This window comes from Phascolarctos cinereus, unplaced genomic scaffold, assembly GCF_003287225.1.
Source record: "Phascolarctos cinereus isolate Bilbo 61053 unplaced genomic scaffold, phaCin_HiC Scaffold_4;HRSCAF=312, whole genome shotgun sequence".
Lineage (NCBI taxonomy): Eukaryota > Metazoa > Chordata > Mammalia > Diprotodontia > Phascolarctidae > Phascolarctos > Phascolarctos cinereus.
Genome location: NW_027555847.1, coordinates 354162271 through 354167973, shown reverse-complemented (window position 1 = coordinate 354167973; position 5703 = coordinate 354162271). Strand labels below are relative to the sequence as shown.

Sequence of the window (5703 nt, the reverse complement as noted above, 5' to 3'; positions counted from 1 at the left end):
AAAACTCAAGTAATTGGCTGGGATCATGAGCAAACCTCGCAAAAAGAGTCAGACTATATTATCTTACTTTGGTGACAAAGAAGATGAAAACATACAACCAGAAGAAGACAATAAAGTCAAAGCTCCTACATTCAAAGCCTCCAAGAAAAATATGAATCTGTTCCAGGTCTTGGAAGAGCTCAAAAAGGATTTTGAGAAGCAGGTAAGAGAAGCAGAGATAAAACTGGGAAGAGAAATGAGAGTGATGCAAGAAAATCATGAAAAACAAGTCAACAGCTTGCTAAAGGAGACCCCAAAAAATACTGAAGAAAATAACACCTTAAAAAATAGCCTAACTCAAATGGCAAAAGAGGTCCAAAAAGCCAATGAGGAGAAGAATGCCCTAAAAAGCAAAATTGGCCAAATGGAAAATGAAGTCCAAAAGATTACTGAAGAAAATACTTCCTTTAAAATTAGAATAGAGCAATTGGAAGATAGTGATTTTATGAGAAATCAAAGCATAGTAGAACAAAGCCAAAAGAATGAAAAATTAGAAAACAATGTGAAATATCTCATTGGAAAAACAACTGACCTGGAAAATAGATCCAGGAGAGAGAATTTAAAAATTATTGGACTATCTGAAAGCCATGATCAAAAAAAGAGCCTAGACATCATCATTCAAGAAGTTATCAAGGAAAACTGCCCTGATATTTTAGAACCAGAGGGCAAAATAGAAATTGAAAGAATCCACAGATCTCCTCCTGAAAGAGATCCCCAAAGGAAAACTCCTAGGAATATTGTAGCCAAATTCCAGAGTTCCCAGGTCAAGGAGAAAATATTGCAAGCAGCCAGAAAGAAACAATTCAAGTATGGTGGAAACACAATCAGGATAACACAAGATTCAGCAGCTTCTACATTAAGGGACCAGAGGGCATGGAGTATAATATTCTAGAGGGCAAAGGAGATAGGATTACAACCAAGAATCACCTATCCAGCAAAACTGAGTATAATCCTTCAGGGGAAAAATGGTCATTCAGTGAAATAGAGGACTTTCAAGCATTCTTGATGAAAAGACCAGAGCTGAATAGAAAATTTGACTTTCAAATACAGGACTCAAGTGGAACATGAAGAGGTAAACAGGAAAGAGAAATCATAAGAGACTTATTAAGATTGAACTGTTTACATTCCTGCATGGAAAGATGATATTTATAACTCATGAGACCTTTGTCAGTATTAGGGTAGTGGAAGGGGAAAAAATTATATGTATGTATGTATAGATAGATAGATAGATAGATAGATAGATAGATAGATAGATAGATAGATAGATAGACAGGGTGAGTTGAAGATAAAGGGGTGATATCTGGAGAATAAAATTAAGGGGTGAGAAAGGATTATGCTAGGAGAAGGAGAAAGGGAGAGATATAATGGGGTACATCATCTCACACAAAGCAGACAAGAAAAGGTTCTTACAGTGGAGGGGAAACAGGGGAAGGTGAGAGGAAATGAGGAAATCTTATTCTCATAGGATTTGGCTTAAGGAGGGAATAACATACACATTCAATTGGGTATGAAAATCTGTCTTACCCCACAGGAAAATAGGGGAGGAAGGGGACAAGAGAGCAGGGGGATGATAGAGAGAAGGGCAGATTGGGAAAGGGGTAATCAGAAGGAAGTACTTCTGAGGAGGGATAGGGTCAAAAGAAAGAATAGAATAAATGGGGGGGCAGGATAGGACTAAAAAATTTTTTTAAAAAATATCATTTTGTCTTGTGTTAGTATCTTATTTTATTTCTATGTGTACTTCACGGAAAATAAGGATTGTCTTTAAAAAATTAGCTGTTTCTCCTATTAATTCAGTGTCTTGATCTTTACAGCAAGTCTTTCAATTGAGGAAAAAAACTGTTCTAACTGAAGTAAAATGATTAACAGTGGAAAATGACAGGACAGGACTCCATCCTTACAAGATACAAAACATTTTCAGCAGAGAGACATTCAATAAATAAAACAAAGCTTTCGAAAAAGGTCCATTGGAAGCAGGTGCTGGAGGGCACTTGTGGCCCTGGCCACAGAATGTATTAAGAACAGGCCAGATTTAAAATGTTTGTTCTGTCAAGAAATATGCAAGCCCAGTGTATATGAATGGTAGATGGTCTACAATGGGTTTTCCTGTTGTGTACCTTGAGAGTGACTGCTGCAAAGCGACTAATGGGAGAAGCTTTAATTTGAGTTAGGTCTTCTACTTGGCAGCAGATTTCTTCTATGAAGTCTGAGCATTTGGCATTCCCTCCCAAATCTTTTGTCAAGCTCTTACTGTCTTTAATTGTTGCAAAGCATGCCTTCTTGATCTTTGCCACGTGGTCATGCATCCCCATGTGCTGCAGCATCAACACAGCACTCAAAAGCAGGGCAGGGGATTGGCCATGTCTTTACCAACAATGTCTGGGGCTGTTCCATGAATGAATTCAAAGATTTGTGATTCCCATGATGCCAAAGTTTTCAATTGGTTTGATACCAAGATTCCCCATCAGGCCAGCACATAAATCACTAAGGATGTCTCCATACAAGTCTGGCATCACAAGAACATCAAACTGGAACAGATCTTGGTGCCATATTCAAATAAACTATATCACAGTATATCTCATTAAATTTAACATCCTTATAATTTTCTGCAACTTCTCAGTACTTTTGGAGAAAAACCCATCTGACATTGGCATGCTGTTTGCTTTGTGCACAGCAGTTATATGGCTTCAGTTATTGTTTCTGGCATACTCAAAGGCAAATTTGGCAATACGTTTGCTTGCTTCTTCAGTGATGAGTTTCACAGTCTGTACAACACCATCAACAATCACATGCTCAAATCTGCTATATTCACTTTCAGTGCTCTCCCCAATTGTGACAATATTTATTTCCACTTAAGGGGTTTCCTAGCCTTCATTGGAGACACATGGATGCATACGTGAAGGTCAAAAGTTTTATGAAGAAGTACATTCAAAGAAAGATGTCCAGCTGCTATTGGTGTCTTGAAGAGGATTTTCAGTCCCATCTTGTTTTTGTCCATGAGTTCTTTGGGTTCGGGAAGAATCACCCACTTTTCTCCAGGTCCTTTAATGGCAGAGACATTCCTCTCTTCTTACTGAAGGGGTGCTTTGGCAGCATCAAAAATCTTGATAACAGAAGCTGAGATTTTTGGTCCAATATTATCTCCTGGGATTAAGGTCACTATCTGTGCCTGTTTTGGGTTACTGAACGTTCCCAGTAGCCGAGATACCTTCCAGATCCACTTGGGACCCGCCATCATGTAGCCTCTTCAGGCACAAGCTGTGGTTACACACAAACTCCCCTGGGCTGCCCAGGCCCTGCCTCTTGAGCCCACTCCAGAAGCCTTGCCCCCAGAAGCCCTATCCTCAGCAGAGGTGAGGGAGTGATCTCATAAAACAGATAAATAGCAATTATTTCTGTTCTGCCCCAAAACCCTGAGTGTCTTCCTCTCTCAGACGGATTCTTTTGTGAAGGCAAACTAGGCCTTTCCCCCCCCCTTTTTTTTTTTTGGCCTCATTTCTTACCTTGCCTTAATCACTGAATGAACATTGCCTCAGACAAACTGAGACCTGCGAAAGGCCTTAGTTTAAAAAGGCCAAGGTCTCCCATGGCATTAGGGCTCTCTCTAGTTGTCCTGATGTATGCCTTGCCACTAGACCCAGATGGCTCTGGAGGAGAGAGTGAGGCAGAGACTTGCAAAATCATCAGCAATGATGACTTTGCAAGTCTATGCTTCACAAGTGAATTGGATTTAAGTAAGTCAAGATATCACCCTCCTGATGTCATTGCTCCTCAGAATGAAGGGTAAACAACAACAACAACAATTTCAATACACACACATGTTGAGTGAATTCAAGATTTGAAAAATTGAATGGTGTATGAAGCTTGAAGGCAATTAGGAAGTTTGGGATATTAGAACAGGAAAGGGCCTTAGAGGCCATTTAGCTTAACTCCCTCATTTCACAGATGGGAACGCTAAAGTTCAAGCAGGGAAGCCACTGGCCTCAGGTCACACAAGTAGCCAATGGGGAAATCCGCAAATTGAGACCAAGGCTTCTTATTCCAATCCCAGGGCCCTTCACATTATTCTATACTATATCTCATGGATTAAGTGCCTTTGGGTTAGCTTGTCAAAGATGGACCAGAATTTAGGAGGTGAAGGGAGAAAGACAGAGGAGGGAGGGATTTTATGCTTGGAGGACAACAGAAGCAAAAGCCCTTGAGGCAAGGTGGAGGGTGGAGTGTTTTTGCTTTCACTTTTTGTGGAGCTCATTGCTTTCTTTTATCTGGGTTTTTTTTTTTTTTGTGGAGGCAATCAGGATTAAGTAATTTGCTCAGGGTCCCGGGGCTAGTAATCTTCTGAGGCTGGATTTGAACTCAGGTCCTCCTGACTCCAGGGCTGGTGCACTATCCATTGTGCCACCTAGCTGCCCCTCATTCAGGGGCTGGATATAGATAGGTTTTGCTGAAACCAAATTATTTAATTAATGTTTTCTTTTTTTCTTTATTGCATTTTCAACATGTGTCAGAGGCCCACACAAAGCAGACTGGCTTAATTCAGAGAAACTCACGCCTCTCCCCAACCCAAGCTGTTTGAATTCAGTCAAATGGCTAGATTTTTTGAACTTCATCCTTCCAATCCATCCTCCACCCCCCCTCCCCCATGCTACTGAAGTATCTGGTCATGTTGATAAGTAGTCTATTAACTTGAAATAATACACAGCATGAAGAAAAAGGCATCCTTCCTTATCCCAAATACAATTGAGACCAGACTTGCAGTCAATTCAAATTCTTGAACATAAAAGCAGATACATTCATCAAGTGCCCAAAAAATCAACTTCACAGATCAACCTTGTGATTAGTCACTGGCCCACTCTGTGGGCTGAGTGATATTCGGAATGGGCAAATCAGAAGGAATGTATTTGTCTCCAATGTCACTTATTTACCATCTGGGTTACTCAGGAAGGGAGGACAGGCTGGAAAGATTTTTTTCCCCTAGGTTTGTGAGGATTTTTTTTGAGGGGGGAATTTTGTTTACAAGGCTGGAGTAGACTGTCTTGTCTTTTTAGGTGGGGGAACACATTTTGTCCAAGAACAGACTGGAACTCAAGCCTGAGATGGTGCCAGGGCATCACAGAGGAAAGTGGAAACTTGATGTCTCTCTGGCGAGTTTCCAGTATTTGGATGAACCAATGAATATTCAGATGGTGAAGTGGACTTTTTGACTTGAATCAATTTTGCTCTATCTGTCTCCATGGATTAAATTAACCAGGTACTGTCAAATCTCCATTTTAGGCTTACATACAGACCTACACTCTAAAAGAATGGGGAAAACCCCCCGAGCAAAAGGAATCCATCATATATTTTTTTTAATATGCCAGACATCATATGCACTTTGATGGACTAAAGTCATGGCCCCTAAATTCTTCCATATGAGTTGTAATATTTCATGGAAAATGTGGTTATTTGGGTTCCTTGTGGCTTCTTCAACCCCAAACAAATCACACTTTCATGCCCTGCACCTTAGATGAGAACAACATGGTTTTCCCAAATCTGATCCTTCCATGATAACTGACTTTTTGAAAATTTTTTTTAGGCAATTGGGGTTAAACAGGGTCACACAGCTAGTAAGTGTCAAGTGTTTGGTCTGAGGCTGAATTTGAACTCAGGTCCTCCTGATTCCAG

General features: G+C 40.3%; 1 pseudogene; it reads right to left on the bottom strand.

The window, feature by feature from the left end:
• Positions 1-2054: 2054 nt before the first annotated feature.
• Positions 2055-3274, bottom strand: LOC110216067 (isocitrate dehydrogenase [NAD] subunit alpha, mitochondrial pseudogene; annotated as a pseudogene).
• Between the last annotated feature and the right edge of the window lie 2429 nt (positions 3275-5703).